This window comes from Loxodonta africana, chromosome 3 (genome assembly GCF_030014295.1).
Source record: "Loxodonta africana isolate mLoxAfr1 chromosome 3, mLoxAfr1.hap2, whole genome shotgun sequence".
Taxonomy (NCBI): Eukaryota; Metazoa; Chordata; class Mammalia; order Proboscidea; family Elephantidae; genus Loxodonta; species Loxodonta africana.
Window position 1 is genome coordinate 193,635,715 of NC_087344.1, and position 26,695 is coordinate 193,662,409.

At 38.9% G+C, this 26,695-nt stretch overlaps 1 protein-coding gene and 1 pseudogene across 1 annotated transcript in view; both read left to right on the top strand.

Moving 5' to 3' along the window:
* The window catches only part of LOC100661557 (myeloid cell nuclear differentiation antigen-like), a 58,864-nt gene extending 44,753 nt beyond the window's left edge, over nucleotides 1–14,111 (top strand). Inside the window, exons 7-8 of the mRNA XM_064282777.1 lie at nucleotides 12,473–12,541; nucleotides 13,990–14,111. The gene's annotated coding sequence lies outside the window, so the exon portion shown is untranslated. The remainder of the gene's footprint in view (nucleotides 1–12,472; nucleotides 12,542–13,989) is intronic.
* Nucleotides 14,112–15,360: 1,249 nt separating this feature from the next.
* Nucleotides 15,361–21,998, top strand: LOC104846342 (myeloid cell nuclear differentiation antigen-like; annotated as a pseudogene).
* Nucleotides 21,999–26,695: the final 4,697 nt, after the last annotated feature.

Genomic DNA, 26,695 nt, shown 5'->3' on the forward strand with positions numbered 1-26,695 from the left:
CCTAATTTTTTTTTTAATACATAAAATGAGATTAGAAGTGATGAATTCTATCACTTTTTTGAACTGTAATTTTATGTACTATGATAAATGGTGTGATTTTTTTCTGATACACATGGTAGCAACATTGAGAACCAAGAAATTAGTAGGCCTGACTCCTCCTTTAAAAAACAAATAAACAAAAAACTATTTTTGATTGTGAGGGAGAAGGAGGGTTGTTATGAATTGAATTATGTCCCCCCAAAATACGTGTTATTAATCCTAACCTGTATGCCTGTAGTTATAACCCTATTTGGTAATGTGTTGTCTTTGTTATGTTAATGAGGCAGGATTAGTGTTGTGTTTATCTTGAACCAATCTCTTTTGAGATATAAAAGAGGCTAAACAAGCCAGCAGAGCAGAAATGGGTCAAGAGAGATGCCAAGCCCCATGGAGATCACTAAAGAGCAGAAGTTTAGAAGAGATAAATACCTTCCTCCAAGCTGACAGAGAAAGAAAGTCTTCTCCTGCAGCAGGCACCCTGAATTTGGATCTCTAGCCTCCTAAACAGTGAGAAAATAAATTTCCGTTTGTTAAAGCCTCCCGTTGAGGCTATTTCTGTTACAGCAGCATTAGATAACTAAGACTAGGGGACATAAGAGTAAAAGAAATAACATGTCCCAAGAAACAAACCAAAAGAGAAAGGGGGAAAAAAAAGAGGGGGACATGACATTTGAGTCCAAACAAAGAAGGGACTTAACTTTCTTGCTCCCTCTTTCAGAATATTTTAAAACTATCATCTCATTTTTAGGAAAAAAAAAACTATGATTTCCTTTAAATGAAAAAAAAAAATGCTGTTCTGATCTGCTTGTCTGCACAGTTCTGCTTGTCTGTATATTCATGCCACCACTTTCAGGACTACAAGTGCAATTTTCAATGATGATCATAACAGTATTGTCATAGAAAATGAAGCCAGAAAACTTGGGGCTTGAAATCAATTCCACAAACTAGCAGTTAAAAAATTTAGTGCAATTTAGCTAGCGACTCTACCCTCCCCACGCTTGCATCATTTGCAAAGCTGGAAATATTGATAATACCTGCTTGTAAGTTTGTTGGGAGAATCAAGTAAGATAATTTATGCTGGCAAGTAGTAGGTGCTACAGGAATACAATTTAACCTTGTTGATGGCTATGATTATCTGCACAATAATTACATGTCTAATACCTAAAGTTGATTCCTTACACATAAGAGTATCAGTTCGTTGAGTTCAACAAAGGGCTAAAATCACAAACGAGCTTTAGCTCTATAGGGTCACAGTTCCCCTTCAGCAGCCTTGTAGCTACTCACAGACCAAGATCCTTAAAAATGGTTAGGAACACTTCTGAAACTGACCCAGGCTCAGTACTCATTGAAGAGCTGAACTCCTCTTCTGACAAGGGGCCACCAGACCACAATGCTCTTCCAAAGATGTCCCAAAGAGAACCCAGGTGAAGATATATGGTGTTTTAAGTAATGCATGTCAGCCTTACTGAGTTATTGGGAGGGTCCTGATCAAAGACTGGCCCAGAGCAGAAGTTCAATTAATATCCAGTTCCTGTCTTCTTCTCTGTTAGGAGAGCTCAGATTACTAAAGTCCTCATCACAGCGTAATCACATTTGATCACCACAGTTCATACCCACCGGTTAGTATGCAAGCTTTGATCTTCTTGTTTGTGTTATTACAAAGACACCTTCCAAAAATCCAAAGCTGTTGCTATTGAGTCGATTCTGACTCATGGAAAGCCTACAGGACACAGCAAAACTGTCCCATAGAGATTGCAAGGAGTGGCTAGTGGATTCGAATCACTGACCTTTTGGTTCGCAGCTAAGCTGTTAACCAGTGTGCCACCAGGGCTCCAAAGACACCTTCAGTTACTTTTAAATACCATAACACATACATTTTTATTAGTAGAAATTAAAAGAATTACAGGATAAAAAAGAAGTATGGGATGAAAACTTTGAAATAAATGACTGTATTTCTTTTAGTTTCAAGTTACTACAAGTTATTACATACACAAAAAAGCAAATTTAACTGTTAATGGTTTCAATTTTGAGCTAGGTTGGATTTTGTGTGTGTCCGACTGTGTTTAGTTTAACCAGTATTTATTGATCATCTTAGTATATATCAGACAGTTGGTGACACAAAGAGGAGAAATAATACATTATCCCCCCCTCAAGATTCTTTCAACACAGGGTGGGAACACAGAGAAGCAAACAGAAAATGTCAATATAATATGACACATGCTAGGACATAGGAATACATAAGGTGTTACAGAAATGCCCAAAGGCGAGCATTTGCCCTTTCTGTGTTGGGCAACAAAAGTTTCCCCATGAAGATGAAGCCCGGGCATGACCATCTGAAGGAAATATAGCGGACAGCAAAGTGAGAAACTTGGGAATAGCATTTCAGAACGTGAGAAGATAATGAACAAATGTATTAAGTCATGAAACAATATGCTGTGTGAGGAGGGATTGGAAGTAGGGGGACCTGAAACTGTCAGATATTTCTGGAACAGTAAGGTAAGAGGCAGGGACTGACAGGAAATAAGGTTGCAGAAGGTCCTTGAGGATCAAGAAAAAGAATTTGGACTTCATCCTATGAGTGATGGATGATCGCTGGAGTATTTTAAGAGAGGAATGTTTCTGGCTTCAGGTAGCATAAAACGTTAAACAAAATGACTTAAGATATAAGAAATTTGTAACAAGATTCTGTAATTGGGACAAGACAGTTAAATCATTGGTTCAGTGATGTCTTCCATGAAACATTCCTCTTACCATCCTCAACCCAGCTCTACCTCCCCTCACTCCAAATGAAAACATAAACAAACATAGTCAGAAAACAAAAACAAACAGGCATTTCGTCCTGGACATTTTTTTTATTACCAGAGGGAAAAAAAATGTTTTTTATATTTTTTTATTTCCCTACGCAAGCCTCTCTATTTCGGCACCATTAAATAGAAATGGGTCATACAAGTACTCGTCAAACAACTGCTGAAAAAGGTTGGAATTTGGGGTCTACCTGGATAATCCAGGGTAATCTTTTTAACCTCAAGATTCTTAATTTAATCACATCTACAAAAACTTAATCATGTAAGGTCATATTTACAGGTTCTAGGTCTTAGGTCTTCATGTCTTTGGGGCCACCGTTCAGCTCATCACCATAGTCAAGAAAAGTCTATGAAGTGACCTTTATGGGATTTTTTTTTTTTAGCCTAAAGAAACACAATAAAAAATTTAGTTTGCATTCATATTCATATTACAAATTTAAACCGCACTAATCATTAGAATTTTCAAGGATATCCACTTCTGTTCTAGACAACGATTATGTTCCTAAATGTTGGCATTTTCTTATTTTATTCAGAACATGTTCTACATTCTACTTTGGTGAGTAGCTTCTGAGGTCTTAAAAGCCTTTGAGCGGCGTTTAAAATACTTCACTGGTCTCACCCATTTAAGAGCAAGGGAGAATGAAGAAACTAAAGACACAAGGAAAGATTAGTTCAAAGGACTAATGGACCACAACTACCACGGCCTCCTCCAGGCTGAGCCTGGTACAACCAGATGGTACCCGGCTACCACCACTGACTGCTCCAAAAGGAATCACAATAGAGGGTTCTGGACAGGGCTGGAGAAAAACATAGAACAAAATCTTTGCTCACAAAAAAAGACCAAACTTACTGACCTGACAAGGACTAGAGAAATCCCGAGAGTGTCACCCCCAGACACTGTTTCAGCTTAGTAATGAAGTCACTCCTGAGGTTCACACTTCATACAAAGATTAGACAGGCCCATAAAACAAAATGAGACTAAAGAGGCATGTCAGCCCAGGGGCAAGGACTAGAAGGCAGGAGGGAGCAGGAAAGCTGGTAATGGGGAGCACAAACTCGAGAGGGGAGAGTGTTGAAATGTCGTGGGGTTGTTAATCGATGTTGTAGAACAGTTTGTATCCTGGCTGTTTGATGAGAAGCTGATTTGTTCTGTAAATCTTCATCTAACGTACAAAAAAAACACAGAAGTTCAGTAAAAAAAGGAACACAAACAGAGGATGTGGTATGGGTGAATTTTTTCACAAGACCTTTCTGTCTGTATCTGATAACAAATCAGCTAGCTGTTCAAGGAGTTAGCTGTTAGAAGCCATCATCTGATCGGGTCTAAAAGTTACGTATATGTCGCTAACCAAATGGTTTGTTTTGGTGATTTTTTTTATTTTAACTTTTTTTTTTCTCCTTTGGCTTTAAAAAAAATTGCAACAGAGTATAAGAAATCACACAAGCAAAATTCAAGTCAGTTAATTTATTGAAACATTCAGTCGAAATGGCTCTAAGGCATCACATATCAGTTGTCTTCTAGCCTTTGTACCATGGACACTTGGAATGTGCAAGACTTTCCTCCTCAGAAAACTGTCTCTGCCAAATAGTCACTTTGGGAACCCTCCAAACCTAAAACTTTTTTTCCTCTCTCTCTCTCTTTGACCTATAAAAACAAACCCATTGCCATCGAGTCAAATCTGACTCATAGCAACCCCATAGGACAGAGTAGAACTGCCCCATAGAGTTTCCAAGGAGTGGCTGATGTATTCGAACTGCTGACCTTCTGGTTAGCAGCCAAGATCTTAACCACCACATCACCAGGGCTCCTTTGATCTGTAGGCCCTGAGATATAGCTGAACTACTTACTGATCTTTAAGACCTGTAGACATTTTTCAGGTATCCAGACTATGGCTCACTGTCTATGGTCATGAGGCACTTACGCCTGAATGGGAAAATTTTATCAACTTGATGAATTAAATATTCATCAGAAAGTTATTTTTTATAAGGATAATGTGTTTATCTTTTTTTAAATGTAAACACCTGGCTTATTTTTTTTCTTTTTTGTTGTGCTTTAGGTGAAGATTTGCAGGGCAGATTGGTTTCTCATTGAACAGTTCGTACACGTATTGTTTTGTGACACTGGCTGCCATCCCAGCAACATGTTAGCACTCTCCTCTTCTCAATCTTAGGTTCCCCATTTCCATTCATCAAAGTTATACCAGTTCCCAGGAGATAAAGTTCAAATTCATTCAAATAATATTTAAAGTTCCTCCCAATTTGGGCTCTATCTACCAACACCTTATACACTAGAGCAGTGGTTTGCAAACTGTTTCCATAAAAGGCAAGAGAGTAAATATTTTAGGATCCATAGGCTATTCAGTTTCTGTTGGAACTACTCAACTCTGTCTTTGTAGTATGAACACAGAGAGCCATAACCAATATGTAAATAGATGGACACAACTGTGTTTTAGTAACACTTTATTTGTGGGAAAAAAAAAAGCTGGCATGTTCTGCAGCGTCTGTTGAACAGAATTCTCAGTGAACTTCAATTTGTCTCAGTCAACATTTTCAAGTATTTTTTTTTTATTTTGTTTTCATATCGATAAGACTCATTGACTTTTCATTGCTTTTGCCATTTCCTCAATTCACAAAATAAATCAAAGGTTCAAATGTAACTCATTTATGAATGGAATTAAACGTCAGACACTGAAGAAAAACTATTTTCTTGATGGATGCTCTAAGATACTGTTTCCCAAACAGTGAAATTTTGGAACTCCTGTAAAAAAGTATAAAAAACTAAAACAAACCCATTGACGAAGGGTCAATGTGAACTCATGGCGATCCCATGTGTTTCAGAGTAGAACTGGTCCATAAGGTTTTCTTGGCTAGAATCTTTATGAAAGCAGATCTCTAGGTCTTATTTTTGCAGAACCAGTTGGTGTGTTTGAACCAACAACCTTCAGGTTAGCAGCTGATTGCAAACCATTTGAAGCACTCAGGGACAAAGTATGAATCTCCCAATGAAAGAAGTGGCATTTTCTCCCCTTCTGGTCCAAACTGCTTATAGTATAGTGTTGGCCTACAGAGCATCTGCGGGGTGCTAGATAAAAAGTGGCCAAACCTGGCAGGTTTTAGGGGTTGCAGGGCTTGGCAGAATTGGCAGAGGTGGCCAAAGACAATATGCTATTCAGACATGTTGCGGAGCATATTTGGCAATCCCTGAAGACTGATGTATGCTTTTATTCATATCTTAGCTGCATCACTTACGTTGTCATCATTTGTGTAGCCTGAGGTTTATCTGAGATCACAGAGAAATTGGAAATTGCTGTTTCTAGCTTTTATTCCTACCCTAAAGGTAAGATCTCAGTCCACTCCAATGCCTCCTGAATACATCAGTCTTCAGGAAGTGTCAAATATGCTCCCCAACATGTCTGAATAGCATATTGTCTTTGGCCACCACTGCCAACTCTGCCAAGCCCTGCAACCCCTAAAACTTGCCAGGTTTGGCCACTTTTATCTAGGATGCACAAAAAAAATTAGTAAATCTATTTTGTGGACTCAATAAAGCCTTCATAGTCTTGACTCTTGAAAAATAAATAGGAGTTCCGCAGGAAGAAATGGAGCAGAAAAGGATGTTATAGGGCCATAGGTTAAACTGAAAATGGTGACATGGCTGGAGTGAGAGACAGTGTGGTAAATATGGGAGAGGGAGTAGGAGATAAAGCTGGAACAGTGGACATGTCCCAGACCAGGGAATATTTTTTTGTTTCTTAACCATAGGAACATGGACCGTGGTAGGCTGATAATGACTCAAAAATATACACCTGTGTCTTAATCCCCAGAACCTGGGGATGTTACCTTATTTGAAAAAAAGCGATTAATTTAAGAATCTCAAAATGGAGAAATTATCCTGGATTATCTAGGTGAGCCCTAAATGCCATCACGTGTCCTTATAAGGAAAAGACAGATGGAGATTTGACATGCTAAAAAGAAAACAAAATGAACATGGAGGAGAAAGAGATTTAAAGATGCTGGCTTTGCCCTGGCCTGAACAGCTTCACTGGAGAGTTCTACCAAACTTTCAGAGAATAGTTAACACCACTACTACTAAAGGTATCTCAGAGCATAGAAAAGGATGGAATACTCCCAAACTCATTCTACGAAACCAGCATAACCCTGAGACCAAAAACAGGGAAAAAAAAAAAAAATTACAGACCTATATCCCTCATTAACTTAGACCCAAAAATCCTCAACAAAATTCTAGCCAATAGAATTCAACAACATATCAAAAAAATAATTCACCATGACCAAGTTGGATTCATACCAGCTATGCAGGGATGGCCCAACATTAGAAAAACTATCAATGTAATCCATCATATAAATAAAACAAAAGAAAAGAGCCACTTGATCTTATCAATTGATGCAGAAAAGGCATTTGACAAAGTCCAACACCCATTTATGATAAAAACTCTCAGCAAAATAGGAATAGAAGGAAAATTCCTCAACATAATGGGCATTTTTACAAAGCCAACAGCCAACATCATTCTAAATGGAGACAGCCTAAAAGCATTCCCCTTGAGAACGGGAACCAGACAAGGATGCCTTTTATCACCACTCTTATTCAACATTGTGCTGGAGGTCCTAGCCAGAGCAATTAGGCAAGATAAAGAAATAAAGGGCATCCAGGCTGGCAAGGAAGAAGTCAAAGTATCTCTATTTGCTGAAGACATGATCTAATACACAGAAAACTCTAAGGAATCCTCCAGAAAACTACTGAAACTAATAGAAGAGTTCAGCAGAGTACCAGGATACAAGATAAACATACAAAAATCAGTTGGATTCCTCTACACCAACAAAGAGAATGTCAAAGAGAAAATCATCAAATCAATATCATTTATAGTAGCCCCCAAGAAGATAAAATACTCAGGAATAAATCTAACCAGAGATGTAAAAGATTTATACAAAGAAACTACAAGACACTACTGCAAGAAACCAAAAGAGACCTACATAAGTGGAAAAACATACCTTGGCCATGGATAGGAAGACTCAATATTGTAAAAATATCTATTCTACCAAAAGCAATCTGTACATTTAATGCAATTCTGATCCAAATTCCAATGACATTTTTTAATGAGATGGAGAAAAAAATCACCAGCTTCATATGGAAGGGAAAGAGGCTCCAGAGAAGTAAACAATTACTGAAAAAGAAGAACAAGGTGGAAGGCCTCATGCTACCTGATTTTAGAATATATTATAACACCACAATAGTTAAAACAGCTTGGTATTGGTACAACAACAGATACATAGACCAATGGAACAGAATTGAGAATCCAGACATAAATCCATCCACATATGAACAGCTGATATTTGACAAAGGCCCAAAGTTTGGTTAAGTGGGGAAAAGACAGTCTCTTTAACAAATGATGCTGGCATGACTGGATATACATCTGCAAAAAAATGAAACAAGAGCCATACCTCACTCCATGCACAAAAACTAACTCAAAATGGATCAAAGACCTAAATATAAAGTCTAAAAGGATAAAGATTATGGAAGAAAAAATAGGGACAATGCTAGGAGCCTTAATAAATGGCATAAACAGTATACAAAACAGTACTAACAGTGGACAAACACCAGAAGAGAAACTAGATAACTGGGAGCTCCTAAAAATCAAACACCTATGCTCATCCAAAGACTTCACCAAAAAAGTAAAAATATTACCTACAGACTGGGAAAAAGTTTTTAGCTATGACATTTCCTGTCAGTGTCTGATCTCTAAAATTTATGTGATACTGCAAAAACTTAACAACAAAAAGACAAATAACTCAATTAAAAAAATGGGCAAAAGAAATGAACAGACACTTCACTAAAGAAGACATCCAGGTAGCTAACAGATACATGAGGAAATGCTCATGATCATTAGCCATTACAGAAATGCAAATCAAAACTACAATGAGATTCCATCTCACTCCAACAAGGCTGGTATTAATCCAAAAAACAAAATAATAAATGTTGGAGAGGTTATGGAGAGACTGGAACACTTATACACTGTTGGTGGGAATGTAAAATGGTACAGACACTTTAGAAATCTATTTGGCACTTCCTCAAAAAGCTGGAAATAGAACTTTCATATGATGCAGCAATGCCACTCCTTTGAATATATCCTAGAGAAATAAGAGCCTTTACAAGAACAGATATATGCATGCCCATGTTCACTGCAGCACTGTTTACAATAGCAAAAAGATGGAAGCAACCAAGGTACCCATCAATGGATGAATGGCTCAATAAATAGGGCATATTCACACAATGGAATATCATACATCGATAAAGAGCAATGATGAATCCGTGAAGCATTTCATAACATGGAGGAATCTGGAAGGCATTATGTTGAGTGAAATTAGTCAGTTGCAAAAGGACAAATATTGTATGAGACCACTATTATAAGAACTCAAGAAGTAGTTTAAACAGAGAAGAAAATATTCTCTGATGGTTACAAAAGTTAGGAGGGTGAGAGAGCAGTATTCACTAACTAGATAGTAGACAAGAATTATTTTAGGTGAAGGGAAAGACAACACAGAGTACAGGAGAGGTCAGCACAACTGGACTAAACCAAAAGCAAAGTTTCCTGACTAAACCAAACACTTCGAAGGCCAGAGTAGCAGAAGCAGGGATTTGGGGACCATGGTTTCAGGGGACATCTTGGTCAACTGGCATAATAAAATCTATTAAGAAAATTTGGAGAGTGGCGTTTGGGGTCTTAAACGCTAGCAAGCAGCCATCTAAGATGCATCAATTGGTCTCAACCCACATGGAGCAAAGGAGAAAGAAGAACACTAAAGACACAAGGTAATTATGAGCCCAAGAGTCACAAAGGGCCACATAAATCAGAGACTACATCAGCCTGAGGCCAAAAAACTAGATGGTGCCTGGCTACAACTGATGACTCCCCTGACAGGGTACACAACAGATAATCCCTGGTGGAGCAGGAGAGCAGTGGGATGCAGACCTCAAATTCTCTTTAAAAAGACCAGACTTAATGGTCTGACTGAGACTAGAAGGACCCCAGAGGTCATGGTCCCCAGACATTCTGTTAGCCCAAGACAGGAACCATTCCCATAGCCAACTCTTCAGACAGGGATTGGACTGGGCTCTAAGATAGAAGATGATACTGGTGAGGAGTGAGCTTCTTGGCTCAAGTAGACACATGAGACTATGTGGGCACCTCCTGTCTGGAGATGAGATGAGAAGGCAGAGGGGGACAGAAGGTGGGTTAATGGGCACAGAAATACAGGGTGGAGAGAAGGAATGTGCTGTCTCATTAGGGGGAGAGCAAGGAGTACCTAGCAAGGTATGTATGAGATTTTGTATGAGAGACTGACTTGATTTGTAAACTTTCACTTAGAGCGCAATAAAAAAAAAAAAAAAAGATGCTGGCTTTGAAATTGAACTGATACAGCCACAAATCAAGGAATGCTGGCAGCCACCAGAAGCTGGAAGAGGCAAGGATTGGATTCTCCAGTAGATCCTGAGAGCAGCTCGGCTGATACCTTGATTTTGGCTCAGTAGTACTGATTTTATACAACTGGCTTCTAGGATTGTGAGAGAATAAGTTTCTGTTGTTTCTGTCACCAATTTAGAAGTAATTTGTTAGAGGAACGAGAAACTAGTATAGGCGTTTTGTCGTAGAAAAGGAGAATCTTTAAAAGCATTTAAAGAAAGTAACCACCTTCTTTTTTGTGTGACAGATTTTAGAAATAGTATAGAAATTATTTAAGAATTATTGAAAAAAAAACTTGAATGTATTGTGTTCCTGGTGCAGAGATCAGAATGGTTGAGCAATGAAACTGATTTTCTTATGAAGGAAAACCAGAGCCACGTTCGTCTGGTAACTGATTTCAAGGTGAATGCCTAAATCAACTTGGTCCGTCGAGGCTCCCTGACATACTCTTGCTCATGGAGTTATCCAGACTGTTTCCAAATCCAGATTCAACTCTCTCCTCTGTGACCCTAGTTTGGATTAAGACCATCAGATTTTTTCTTTTCTTTAGATGACCACAGGGTCTTTGGGTGGCACAAATGGTTTGCATTCAATTAATAACCTAAAGATTGACAGTTTGAACAGACCCAGCTGCACCACAAAAGGAAGTCCTGATGACCTGTCTGTGTAGATTACATCCAGGAAAACACCATGGAGCATGGAAAACATCATGGGATCTTGATGAGTCTGAATCGACTCATCTGCAATGGATTTGGTTTTGGTTCTTAGATGATCACAGATTATGTACGAACATTAGCTGTCTTCTGGGACCCTTTTTCAGTCATGGCCTGATCCTGTATGCAGATCAGATAGAGAGGTAACTCAATACTGACTTCCTGCTGATTCAGTTTATTTGACACACCAAAGCTTACTGTACTCTGGAGTGCAAACACTGTCCTTAAAATACACACACACGCACACACACACACACATATACACACACTGAAGAAAAAAATGGTTTATCAGAACCCTGCTCTCCTTGAAGCTCAGAGGTCTTGCAGAATCTGAAAGTCTTCAATGTTGTCATGATGGGAGCCACTTCCACTTGACTTTGTCCATGAGTAATGCAGAAAGGGCAGAATGGTCATGAAATTTAATCATCGAGGTAATGCAGCCTAGTCATGGTAAAGAGGACAGCTAGGGTATAATTGTTTTTGATATTTGAGGAAGGATTTACATATTTGCAATCGTCATTTGCCTCTATCAAGCCCCAGCTTTGTCAACTGTTAATTGCTGGGTGAATGCTTCAGGAGATGTTTATACCAAAAGTGATTTCACAGAAGACCCACCTCCATCCAGGAAGTGCTCTCAAGAACTGATAGCCATAGGCGCTTCTTCTAAGATTGCCTTCTGCCATTGCCACTCTGTGAACCTGAAAGGAGGGAGAATTGGCTGGTGACTCATCTGTCCCCTTTAATACCTTGAATGTTATTCTAAGGGCTATAGTGGTTAAGTGCTCGGCTGCTAGCCAAAATGTTGGCAGTTCAAGTCCACCAGCTGAGAGTCTGACTTAATCGGTAAACTTTCACTTACAGCACAATAAAAAAAAAAAAATCTACCAGCTGCACCCTGGAAGCCCTGTGGGGACCTCTCTGTCCTACAAGATTGCTATGAGTCAGAATCGACTCATCAGCAATGGGTTTGGTTTGGTTTTACAGTTGCTCCTAACCCACATATATGTCATCTGGCCAATAAAGTTCTAAGGTTGGAACTCCTTTCAGCTACAGACATTTATAACTAAAAAAATTAAAGAAGTATTTTGCTATCATTTCTCCTTATGGCTAACATTACAGAGATAAGAAACTGTACAGTTTTTTGGTTTTTTTTTTTTTTGGTCTAGTGAAATAGAAAGCTATAAAAGTTGATAGGCAGAGGCTCAAAATTCTTTCTAAAGTATATAACTTCTTTCTCCTTAAGAGTTAGCATGGTGCAATTTGGACATCAACAATCAAGTTTTCAAGTAAAAAAAAAAAAAAAAAAATTTTTCCTAACCAGTGCCATCTTTCCTTGCTATCTTTCTAAATAGGTCATTGTCTAGGCTTTGACAAGGTTACAGTATCCTACAGTCAGTCTCTGGAGAGCCTTACTGATTTTTCTTTCTTCCCTTACAAGACAAACCATGATTCCTGTATTTCTGAAGAACTCAAGATCTAGATTACTGTGAAAGGAGTCTCCAGTGAGGTGAGTCCTACAGGATTTTCTGAAGAGATCTGGGTACCTAGTTGAAAACCACAAAATCACAGAGGGAGAATTAATTATGGAGTTGTCTGGGAGAAGAGGGACTGGCATCAACTATATTTCAGAGAAATGGAAACTGCAGTAGCTTGATTCTAATCCTTTACCTCTCTGCATAGAAAATGGATGTCCTTTAACCCACTACAGGTGGCCTGAACAAAGAAAACTACATTCTAACTGTTTATTGTTAGCTGTCCTTGAGTCAGCTCCAACTCATGGAAACCTTCTGTGTAACAGAACAAAACATTGCCCCGTTCTGTGCCATCTTCATTATCATTGGTATGTTCCAGCCCATTGTTGCAGCCACCGTTCCAGTCCATCTCAAGAAGCGTTTTCCGTCATTTTTGTTGGCCCTCTACTTTATCAAACATGATGTTTTTTCTAGTGATTAGTCTTTCCATTTTGACTCTAGGAAGTTTGACAACTACTTCTCCAGGTGTCTATTAGAGTAGTTGGTATTTAGAAGAGAACTTTGGTTTTGTTGGTAGGATGATTAGGAGAAATATTGGTGAGTGTGATGGCAACTGAGTAAAAGACAAGATGAGAGAAGCATCATGAAATATTAAGAAAAAAATAAACCATGAAAAAATAAGCCCTAGTGGCACAGTGGTTAAGAGCTTGGCTGCTAACCGAAAGGTCAGCAGTTCAAATCCAACAGCTGCTCCTTGGAAATCCTATAGGACAATTCTACTGTGTCCTATAGGTTCGCTGTGAGTCAGACTCGAATGGATGGCAATGGGTTTTGGTTTTATATATTTATTTTACTAGGTAAATGCATAATTAAAATTGTTTTATCTTCTTGAGGATTGAATATTTTATCGTTTACATAGTGAAACTCTACTACTGATACTCTTTTTCTAAAAGATTATTTTAAACTACACTATTTTTTTTTTATGATAGCTAAACCTGATTTCATTTACAGTTTACACAATATTTTTTTCTAACTGCTTTTCAACTTTGGAAACCCTGGTGATGTAGTGGTTAAGTGCTACAGCTGCTAACCAAAAGGTCGGCAGCTCGAATCCAGCAGGTGCTCCTTGGAAATTCTACAGGGCAGTTCTACTCTGTCCTATAGGGTCTCTATGAGTCGGAACCGACTCAACGGCAGTGGGCTTTGGGTTTCAACTTCAAATGACCTTATGCTTTGTTTGTATTCTGTCAACAAAACTTTAGTTACATTTTGTTTTCAATCCACATTTGAAAACTTTGTCTTTTAGTTGGAGAGTGTAATCCGTTTATATACATTCAAATACAACATTCACCATCTATCAATTTTCATAGCCTTCTATTTCACTAGTTAGGTAAACTGAACAGTTTTTTTTTACTCTGTAAATAAGTAATCTCACCCACAAGAAGAACCAGTAACAAAGTGTTCCTTCTTTGCTTTTTTTGAGTTACACGTATCAGCGGCTGAAAGGAGTTCCAACGTTAGAACTTTCTTATCCTGCTGACTTAAGTTATGGTTCAGGAGAAACCTATAGCTCCTTGAGTCAGGCTCCAGGTATCAGTGGGACAGGTGAGTCACCCAGCTAATTCTCTCCTTTCCAGTTCACAGAGTTTTCACTTTATTTTTTTAATATTCTTCAATATCACCAGAATGTGTCTTTGTGGGGACTTATTCTCAAAATGTTTTAACTTGTTTCAGCCAACACACATTGTTTCAATTTGTAACACTTATTCTATCCTCCATTCTCCTTTTTTTGTCAAGTTAAAAACATTTTTTGTATCTATCCTTCCCTTAGAGACTCTCATATCCTCTGGTCCTCCTCCCTGTACTCTCACTCTGTTGATATACTTCCTGCTTTCTGTCTTTGGTTCTTGATATTTATTTTTAAGAAATTGAGAAACTTAATTATTTGTTCACTCATTTCCGTTTTGGCCTCCAGCATTTCTTGGCTTTCTTTTCTTATTGAATAGTTCTTCCCAAAGAGTTGTTGGTGTCTTAGTTGTACAAAATTTCAGAATCTTTGAATATTAGACAATAGTTTCTTCCTTTCTTTCTTTTTAAAGCTGTAACATTTAAATAACACTTGACTAGGTAAAATATTTAAGTTTCAAAAATTATTGGAATACTTGTTCAGTGCACCTCCTCTGAAACCCTTGGACAAGACATGTTTGGAATTTATTGCTTAGGCTTTAAAAAGGCTATTTGGAGTCCCTGAGTGGTACAAATAGTTAAGCACTTCACTGCAAGCCAAAGATTGGTGTTTCAAACCAATCAAGAGATTCCTCAGAAGAAAGAACTGGTGATCTACTTCTGAAAGATCACAGCCATTGAAAACTGTATGGAGCACAGCTCTACTCTGATACACATGGGGCATGATAAGTCAGAACTGACTTGACTGAGACTAATAAAATAGCTCTTTAATGTATACACTTTATCTTCAGTTTTGTGTAGGTGACCAAATGGAGATAGCATCAGCACTCCAAAATTAAATGCATTACTATTTCTACGTCAAATTTGTGGCTGTTCACAGTTTAAATGCAGAAGAAAATATTCTTTGATGGTTATGAGTGTGGGGAGGGAGGGAGAGGCAGGGGTATTCACTATTTAGATAGTAGACAAGAACTATTTTAGGTGAAGGGAAAGACAACACACAATACAGGAGAGGTCAGCACAACTGGACTAAACCAAAAGCAAAGAAGTTTCCTGAATACAATTGAAGGATTCAAAGGCCAGAGTATCAGGGACGGGTGTCTGGGGACCATGGTTTCAGGGGACATCTACAGCAATAAAAAAAAAAAAAAAAAAAGAGCAATAGGCATAATAAATTCCATTAAGAAAACATTCTGTGTCACACTTTGGTGAGTGGTGTTTGGGGTCTTAAATGCTAGCAAGTGGCCATCTAAGATGCATCAATTGGTCTCAACCCACCTGGATCAAAGGAGAATGAAGAACACCAAAGACACAAGGTAATTCTGAGCCCAAGGGACACAAAGGGCCACATAAATCAGAGACTAGATGGTGCCAGCTACAACCAATGACTGCCCTGACAGGGAACAAAACAGAGAATCCCTGATGGAGGAGGAGAGCAGTGGGATGCAGACCTCAAATTCTCATAAAAAGACCAGGCTTAATGATCTGACTGAGCGGAGAAAAACCCTGAGATCGTGGTCCCCAGACCTTCTGTTAGCCCAAGACTGGAACAATTTCCAAAGCCAACTCTTCAGACAGGGAGTGGGCAGGACTATGGGATAAAAAATGATACTGGTGAGGAGTGAGCTTTTTGGCTCAAGTAGACACATGAGACTATGCGGGCAGCTCCTGTCTGGAGGTGGGATGAGAAGGCAGAGGGGGACAGGAGCTGGCTGAATGGACATGGGGAATACAGGGTGGAGAGAAGGAGTGTGCTGTCACATTGGGGGAGAGCAACTAGGAGTGCATAGCAAGGTATGTACAAATATTTGTATGAGAGACTGACTTGATTTGTAAACTTTCTCTTAAAGCACAATAAAAAAAAATTGTGACTATTCAAACTAAAGTAGGATGAAGAGATTATAAATGGCCACATATCACTTCCTATCAAGTTTTATATTGTAAATATATTTTGTTGCCACACTCCTCAGACCCTAGCCCACAAAAATGTTTTCATTTTTATAGTGTTTTGTGTTTTGGAATTACAGGTATGGAATTTTTGGACAAGTGTTTTATAAATGTTATTCTATTGTCTTGCTGTAGCCAGTTTTGCTGTTGAGAATCAGTTTAAATTTCATTCTTGAATCTTTGTATGTGGTCATATTTTTATCTCAAGAAGTTCTCAGAGTGTTGCTATGGGTTTTTCCCTCACTCTATGGGCCTGTTCAATCAAAGGGCATTAATTTGCCCTCAGGAAGAAACCAATTCAAAGAAACAGAAATAAGACCATACAAATCATATAGACATACCCAAAGACATGATCCTTAAACTAAAGAAACTCATGAATTAAAACAGAATATTGAAACACATACTGTGTACTGAGTGGTGTCAGCAAAGGTGTTTACAGGTGGTGAAGAGACCCTGAGGAATGACAGTTCGCTATGGAAGCTTCCATAAGACAAAAAAAAAAAGTTGCCATTGAGTCAACTCCAACTAGAGTAAACCCCATGTATGTCAGAAAAAAACAAAAACCAAACATGTTGCCGTTGAGTCGGTGCTGACTCATACTGACTCTATAGGACAGAGTAGAACTGCCCCATAGGGTTTCCAATGGTGGATTTGAACTGCTGACCTTTTGGTTAGCAGCCATAGCTCTTAACCACTACACCGTCACTGTTTCCATGTATGTCAGAGTATTGCCGAATTTTGGGGAGATAGATCACCAGGCCTTCCTTCCGAGGTGCCTCAGAGTAGACTTGAACCTCCAACATTTTGGTTAGCAACCAAGGGCTTTAACAGTTTGCACCACCCAAAGACAAAGACTCAGCTAAGTCTTGAAGGCTGTTTGGGAGTTAGTCAGAAGAAGAAAGGTGGGAATGGCTTTCCAGGTAACATGAAGGGCATTAACAAAATCAGGTGGACTGTAAAAGCAGTATGTTTTTTATATTTTCTAGAGCTTAAGATACATGAAATAGAAAAGTAAGAGAAGCAAAAGAGAAACAGATTATTTAAGGACTTCTAAACCATGATTGGAAACCCTGGTAGCATAGTGGTTAAGGGCTACGGCTGCTAACCAAAGGGTTGGCAGTTCGAATCTACCAGGCCCTCCTTGGAAACTCTATGGGGCAGTTCTACTCTGTCCTATAGGGTTGCTATGAGTCGGAATCGACTTGAAGGCACTGGGTTTTGTTGTTGTTGTTGTTGTTAAACCATGATAAAGCGCAACAATTATTTTCTAAATAAAATGGGAAATTGTTAAAGGATTCAACACAGATAGGGCCCTGGCTTTATAGAAAGATAATTAGTTACCTGGGAAGAAATATTTAGTGAAAGTAAACCTAGAAGGAGGGAAGTAGAGACCGTTAAAATAATCAATGCCAAAATAAACAAATAAATAAATGCTGCAATTTTGCTCTCGAGGGCAATTAGAAGTCTAGTAAAGTGGCAGTGATATGAGCACATATACCACAAAGAACATGGTCGGAGCTTTAGATTTGATTTCTTGACTGCCGGTTCCATGGCGTTGATTGTGGAGCCAAATGAAATGAAATCCTTGACAACGTCAATATTTTCTCCATTTATCATGTCGTTGCTTATTGATCTAGCTGTGAGGATATAGTGTGTGAATAAGAGCTAGCTAGGGAAGAGCCAAGTGGACTACAGTTGGTTCTCCAGGATGGAACTGCAGTACTGTGGCAGAAGCATTTTCCTGTAAAGCTAGAGGCTGCGCCTATTTTACACATAGGCCTTCTCAGTCATAGTGGGGGACCAACAAGCAGACACTCAAGGCCAGGCTTCAGCCTTAACAGATGATGGGAAAATGAACCAGAGACTTTGACATTATGTAATCCATAGTCTAAAGACAACAACTGTTTTCAGTTCTGCTTCTACCACATACACCCTTGACCCAAGTCAACTATCATCATTAATAGGGAAGAATTTCTTAGAACTTCTGAATGCAGTAGTTCTCAACCCACTCCACAGTGATGCAACTAGTGATTGGGTGATTATATATTTCCCTTTGTCACACATATCCACTGACAACCTGTTGGCATGGACCACTCACTCACATAGGCATAGCCAATCCTTTAAACCCTGTATAAATGTGTAACACTGCATGTAGTTTTTCTCTTGTAGGTTCAGCCATAACTTGAGATGGGAAATGAATGCAAGAAAATTGTTCTACTGAAGGGATTAGAGGAGATCAATGACTATCATTTTTACATAGTTAAGTCTTTACTGGCCCATGATTTGCGACTACGCCAAAAGTGCAGGAAGAACATGATACAATTAAGATTGCTGACTTGATGGCAGAAAAGTTCCCAGGTATTGCCTGTGTGGACAAACTAACAGAATTACTGAAAGATATCAAAGATCTCAAAAAAGGTATTCTTGAAAAGCTTAGCAGAGCAAAGTTAAAAGGTAATAGGGGGACCTCCTCACTCCATCCAACCACATCCTTGAGTAGAACCTTGCTTTGGTCATAGCTGATATATCCCCTTTCCGCTTTAAGACTCAGTAGCCACAATAATGGTGGAAACTCAAATGATAACCAGTTTACAATTTATGTCTTTCCCTTTCCTGTAATGAGGATTGATGTATTTTGGAGGGTGTATTTGGGGTTCATTAAAGAACAAAAGGCAGAGACAAACTGATGAGAAAGGCTGAGATTACCAGTACATTAGAAAAGTTAGAGAATGAGAAAGCAAATTACAATTCATTTAAAAAATATTTACATGTAGCAGTTACTGCACCTGCTGTATAAAGATTTACTCCATTGTTATTATTCTGTCTAATAATAAAGATGAGGTGGGACTTACCTACCTGTGAAATCACTGGGCTTAAACAAAATATTTTAAAAAGCCAAAGGCAGATATCACCAGTTTGCAACATCACAAATCAGATCGTACGTCATAAAATTTGGTTTCTATAATTTGATCAGATCTTCTGTAGAAAATGACCCGCCAGTCAGTATTAAGAACACTAGATTTTTAAAAGGATGATAGGATAAGAAGGTCAGGAAAGAGGTTGACAGACATGCATGGGAGTTCAGAGGATGGGATGCACCTGTTTATTGCACAGGGATGTGAGGAAAACACATAAGATGGGCCCAGGCCCATGTTGCTCCTTTTGCCACCATGTAACCAGACTCTACTAATGAAATAAAGATGGACAAAAGAATATCTTGATCCACAAGCAGGAGTTGGGAAGAAATAGCACTGAAACACCTTCAGCTGCCTTAGACCGGCCCCTCCAGGTTTATTGAGTTGTCCTTTTTCTGCATCACTAAAAAAAAAAAAAAAAAAAAAAATTGAAGAAAAGAGAACAACTCCTATGAACAGTAGCAAACAAGGTAGAACACGTCCTACAATGCCTGCAACCACCACAAAAGGAGATCAGCTAAGCCTGAGGAAGAAGGACAGGCTTGAAGTCTCACAAAAGAAACTTCTGCTATGGCTCTTGCGCTTATTCTCCCTATTCGGGCACTTGCTTCTTGATTAATAATCCAACACAATTCCTATTTATCAAAATGTAACTATTGATCATCTCCTTTATGCTAGGCAATGAGCTAGGCACTATAACAAATATGATGGAAATTTCAGGGAAATGATTATGATATCGTCATCCCATTATAAATATAGATTATCAATTAGACTGGAAAAATCTTTTCCATGCTAACACAAACCTAGATTTTTTTAATTTCAAGTCCAGTGTTCTTCCCATTCAACCACAGAATTAATTAGAAGAATCATGTGTCTGTTTAAAGAAAGTTTCTCTTTGTTTAAGCAACTATTGCCCCCACCTCTTACCTACTAGTTACCTCTTCGGGTTGTAGAATGGAAGTTCCTGGAGTTACCAAGACATCCTTCAAATAGAACCTACTGCACACAATAATAAAAAATATGATGTGCTTCTTTTGATACTGAAAACCAGCAGCATTTAAAAAAAAAAAATCTACTTTCAGAAAAGAAAAAACACAGCCAAAGAGAAGCCTGTAACCAAAACGAAGATTTCCCAGGAGCAGAGTCAGCCTCCCTGTCCTTCAGGAGCCAGCACATCTGCCACCATGGGTCACCCCCCACCTCTTCAAGTCTCATCACCAACTCCATCCTTCACTTCTTTAACTGAGGTACTTTCTTCCAGTTTCTCTTTTCCTCCATTTTCTACAACCAAAAATTAGGAATCAAATCTCAGAATTCTAATCTCATGTCCTACCTAAAAATGACTCCAAAAGTTAGTTAATAAATCAGGTGTATGTACTGGGAATTCATACCTTTTAATCTTCTCTTGTCACAGTGGATACTTGATGAAGCTGGCATTCTATCTGATCTCAAAAAGTTCTCTTTTGTGTTGTTCCAGGGGGAGAGCGAGAGAGGTGCAGCATCCACACCAGTGCAGGTGAACACAGCAGTGGGACCATTAACTACTGCTCCAGTCTACTTCATACTTGTCTCCTTTGCTCACCAACCCATTATCATTTCTTCAACACACCATGCTCCTTTCCTCTTCAGAGTTTTTACACATCATCTTTCTCCTACCTGAAAATTTCTTAATTTGACAAAACCTATCAACCCTTTGGGTCCCAATATTGCTACCCTTCCAGAGTTAATCCTTCCTGAGACCCCACTCAGCTTACATGAAAGCTTCATGGTGTTCAATTTGGAAGGACCTTATGTTTTACTTCTGACCACTTAGGATAACTGTAGTTAGGAAGTGTTTGCCTCCCCCTCTTGACTATGAGCTTCAAGTGTAAGGCTACCCTGTTGGCCTCATGAAGCAATGTAACTTAGTGCTTATTTTATGCTGCCTCTCAGGAGGCTCTCACTAAATATATTTACTTAATGCAATAATGAAAACTAAGTACTATGAGTCGGCATAGTTAATGAAGGAAAAAATGCAGATCATTACATCCAGTAAAAGAGGTGATATCAATATGGAGGCTCAAAGGATGCAAATAAATAAATAAAAATTTAAAAAGGAGGTGAAAGCAGGAGAGAAGTTGAGGAGTTTGGAAGAATACAAGCAGAAGGAAGACCATATACCAATGCCTGAAAATGAAAGGAAAGGACTATATTTTATATTTGCATTTCTGTTTATTGTTTTAGATTTTAGTGTTCGCAGTAGCAGACTTACTAGTCTTTTACAATATCTCCTGTGAGTGGCAGGCTAATAACACATGACAACTCAAATGATTCTTATTCTACACGGAAAGGTTTTTTTTTTTTTTTTTTTTTTGCTGGCTACACACTGAATGAGAGAGCTTATGGGCCACGAAGGAAAATAATAATACTAAACACAATCTCTCTCTGCCCCTCTCTCTCTCTCTCTTTCTTTCCCTGTCCTTTGCATTCCCGCTACAGAAATAAAACATGGTTATTTTAAAACTGGGAAACTTTTTTTTTTAATACAAAAAACATTTACCCACAAAGTCTATTGTGATGCCTGTCAGAGCAGCAGATGGTGATAGCTGGGCACCATCTTGTTGTGCTGGACTCAGTCTGGTGGAGGCTGTGGTACCTGTGGTCCATTAGTCCTTTGGGCTAATCTTTCCTTTGTGCCTTTGATTTTCTTCATTCTCTCTTGCTCCAGATGGGGAGAGACTAGCGGAATATCTTAAATGGCTACTCACAAACTTTTAAGACCCCAGACACTACTCACCAAAGTAGAATGTAGAACATTTTCTTTATAAATTATGTTATACCATGAGTCCACGGCATGATCACCAGCTCTCAGCCCAGTAATTTGGTCCCTCAGGAAGTCTGGATGTCTCTATGCAGCCTCTGGAAACCCTGGTGGCACAGTAGTTAAGAGTTCATTTGCTAAACAAAAGGCCAGCAGTTCGAATCCACCAGGCACTCTTTGGAAACCTTATAGGGACAGTTCTACTCTGTCCTATAGCATCGCGATGAGTCAGAATAGACTTGACGGCAATGGGTTGGTTGGTATGGAGCCTCCATGACCTCACCTGGTCAAGTTGTGCTGGCCTCCCCAGTATTGTGTACTCTCTTACCCTTCACCAAAATTATCACTTATCTATTATCTATTTAGTGTTTTTCCCTCTCCCCACTTTCCTCCCTTGTAATCACAAAAGATTGTTTCTTTTTGTGTGTAAATCTTTCACCAGCTTTTACAGTAGTGGTCTTATACAATATTTGTCCTTTTGTGATCGACTTATTTCATTCAGCATAATGCATTCCAGGTTCATTCATGTTGTGAGATGTTTCACAGATTCATCATTGTTCTTTATCGTTACATAGTATTCCATTGTGTGTATGTACCATAGTTTGTTTATTCATTCATCTAATGATTGGCACATAGGTTGTTTCCATCTTTTTGCTATTGTGAACAATGCTGCAATGAACATGGGTGTACACGTGTCTATTCATGTGACAACTCTTATTTCTCTAGGACATATTCCTAGGAGTGGGATTGCTGGATCATATGGCATTTCCATTTCTAGCTTTTTAAGGAAGCACCATATGTTTTCCAAAATGGTTGTATCATTTTGCATTCCCACCACCAGTGCGTAAGAGTTCCAATCTCCCTGCAGCCTCTCCAATATTTGTTATTTTTTGTTTTTTTTGATACTTGCCGGTAATGTCGGGGTGAGATGATATCTCCTTGTAGTTCTGATTTGCATTTATCTAATGGCTAGTGATCGTGAACATTTCCTCAAGTGTCTGTTAGCCTCCTGAATGTCTTCTTTGGTGGTGTCTGTTCATATCCTTTGTCCATTTTTTAATTTGATTATTTGTCTTTTTTTTGCGGAGATGTTGGTTTTTAGAGATTAGACGTTTGTTGGATTGGTCATCGTCAATTTTTTCCCCCAGTCTGTAGGCTCTCTTTTTACTCTTTCAGTGAAGTCTTTTGATGATGATAAGTGTTTAATTTTTAGAAGATCTCCATCATCTAGCTTATCTTCTGCTGTTTGTGTGTTGCTAATTATGGTTTGTATCCTGTTTATGCCACGTATTATGGTCTCTAGCATAGACCCTTTTTTTTCTATGATCTTTATTGATTTTGGTTTTATATTTAGGTCTTTGATTCATTTTGAATTAGTTTTTGTGTATGGTGTGAGGTTTGGGGCCTATTTCATTTTTTTTTTTTTTTTTGCAGATGAACATCCAGTTTTGCCAGCGACATTTGTTAAAAAGGCTGTCTTTTCCCATTTTATTGACTTTGGGCCTTTGTTGAAGATCAGGTGACCAAGGTGGGTGGATTTACATCTGGGTTTGAATTCTGTTCCATTGGTCAATGTATCTGTCCTAGAACCACTACCAGGCTGTCTTGACTACCATAGCTGTATAGCAGGTTCTGAAGTCAGGTGGCAATGAGTCCTCCTACTTTATTCTTCTGATTCAATAGTGCTTTATTTATCCAAGGCCTCTCTCCTTTCCATATAAAGTTAATGATTAGTTTTTCCACTTCTTTAAAGAATGTTGTTGGTATTTAGATGAGGATTGCATTGTGTTTGAAGATTGCTTTGGGTAGAATCGACATTTTCACAATGTTGAATCTACCTATCCATGAGTATGGTATGTTATTCCATTTATATAGGTCTCTTTTGTTTTTTTAAGGTAGTGTTTTGTAGTTCTTTGTATAGGTCTTTTACATCCCACATTAGTTTTATTCCCAGTATATTAATTTTTTAGGGGCTATTTAAAAGGCATTGTTTTCCTGATTTCCTTTTCATAGTTCTTTATTAGTGTCCAACTGATTTTTGTATGTTCATCTTGTATCCTACAATTCTGCTGAATCTTTCTATTAATTTTCTTGCCTTCTTGTTCTAGCTAGGACTTCCAGCACAATGTTAGATAGGACCAGTGATAAAGAGCAACTTTGTCTTTTTCCTCTCCTCAAGGGGAATGTTTTCAGCCTCTCTCCATTAAGAATGATGCTAGCTGGGTGGAGCCAAGATGGTGGAATAGACAGATGCTTCCGTCAAGCCCTCTTTACAACAAAGACCCAAAAAAACAAGTGAAAGGAGTATATTTGTGACAAGCTGGGAGCCCTGAGCATCAAAGGCAAGCCTAGACAATGAATCGAGGGGTGGCGGGACGGGGGAGAGGCCATTCAGAAGTGGAGAGGAGTTATCAGACCTGAATCACAGGAAGCCCTCAGACACCATTCCCAAAGCAGCGGCAGCAGCAGCAGCAGCAGACTGCTACTAGCGTTTGGCAGCAGTTTCCTCTGGGAGAAGCAGCCAGCCACACAGCCCACTTGCACCTCCGGAACCTGAGGAACACGGTGCTCTGGGCAAAAGCTAAGTACTTGCGTATATTTTGCCACACACACCCCTTTTTATTCCCCCCCCCCCCCGCAGCCAGCTTCAGCAGCTGAATCCCTGGGCCTGAGATAGACCCTGGTAAGCAGCTAGAGCCATCCTCCCGGCCTTGAGGAAGGGAAAAATTTGCAAATGGCGGAAAAAGATAATTTGCCAGCTTTTTATTAACCAGGGGAGCTCAGGACAGAAGCAGCTCCTGTCCAGGCATAAACTGTCCATGGACCTTGAGCACCTTTCCCTTCTACATGGACCTGTGTGGGCCTATTTCAGGAGAATAGGCCCTTGTTGGAAAACTCCAACCATTTCAGCGGTGCGGTGGAGAGGTGGGGGTTTGACGTTTGCCATTGCTTTGCCTATTACACAAGGTCCTCACCTACCCACATCAGGGACTTGAGGACTGGTAGCTCCACTCAGGTCACCCAGCCACCTGTGATAGGGGTCCAAAGATAACTGGTACCTCCCAGTCCTTACAACAAAAACTTTGAGTGCCCATGGTCCCTGTGCAGAACCCAGCCACCAGCATGCTGTAGGGAACAGAGACACATTTTCCTCAGAGACATTTGGGGGTCAGTTCTCAGCCCCCTGCCTTATTCAGAGCATGACCCCCTGCTGCAATCAGATACCAGTATATACACAAATCACCCCTACCCCTCTAAGACTGTAGGACAGAGCCCATACCACAGACTTTATATTAGCTACCTGGAAACCTGAGCTGAATTCATACAAGAAAACTGAATGGACTCCTAGACTGATATAAATGATAACAGCTCTAGCCAGCTGGGGACAGGACACCAGAGCTCCAAAGGTGAAAATAATCAAGCTAGCTCACTGAAGCAACCCATAGGGGTATACCAAAACAAAAAAAAGCAAGCAGCTGCGACACAGTAAGCAAGCATAAACTAATACAATAATTTCCAGATGGCTCGGAGACAACAGTCAATATCAAGTCACATAAAGAAACAGACCATGATCACCTCAACAGGCTCTCAAAACAAAGAATCAAGGGATCTTCTAGATGAAAGTGCATTCCTGGAATTACCAGATCCAGAACACAAAAGTTTAATATACAGAACCCTTCAAGACATCATGAGGGAAATGAGGCAATACACAGAACAAGCCAAGGAACACACAGATCAAGCAACTGAAGAAATCAGAAAGATTATTTAGGAACATAATGAAAAGTTTAATAAGCTGGAAAAATCTATAGACAACAATCAGAAATTTAGAAGATTAACAATAAAACAACAGAATTAGATAACTAAATAGAAAGTCAGAGGAGCAGAATTGAGCAAGTAGAAGCTAGAATTTCTGAACTCGAAGATAAATCACTTGGCACTAATATATTTGAAGAAAAATCAGGTAAAAGAATTTTAAAAAATGAAGAAAACTTAAGAGTCAGGTGGGACTCTATCAAGAGAAATAACCTACGAGTGATTGGAGTACCAGAACAGGGAGGGAAAACAGAAAATACAGAGAAAATTGTTGAATTTGTTGGCAGAAAACTTCCCTGATATTATGAAAGATGAGAAGATATCCATCCCAGATGCTCATCGAACTCCAAATAATGTAGATCTTAAAAGAAAGTCACCAAGACATATTATAATCAAGCTTGCCAAAACCAAAGATAAAGAGAATATTATAAGAGCAGCAAGGGATAAAAGAAAAGTCACCTACAAAGGAAAGCCAATAAGAATAAGCTTGGACTACTTGGCAGAAACCATGCAGGCAAGAAGGCAATGGGATGACATATTTTAAAAATTGAAGGAAAAAAATTGCCTGCCAAGAATCATATATCCATCAAAACTGTCTCTTAAATATGAAGGTGAAATTAAGACATTTCCAGATAAACACAAGTCGAGGGAATTAGTAAAAACCAAACCAAAGCTACAAGAAATACTAAAGGGAGTTCTTTGGTTAGAAAATCAATAATATCAGGTATCAACCCTAGACTAGAACACTGGGCAGAGCAACCAGAAGTCAACCCAGACAGGGAAATCAAAAAAAAAGAAAGCAAGATAAAAAAAAAAAGCCCAACACAGAATAACAGCAATGTTATTAAATAAAAGAAGACAACATTAAAATAATAAACAGGGACTAAGAAATGTAATCATACACCTTCCATATGGAGAGGAAGATACGGCGATAAAAAGAAATAAAAGTTAGTTTTAAATTTAGAAAAATAGGGGTAAATAATAAGGTAACCCCAAAGGAAACAAACCATCCTACTCATCAAAATAAA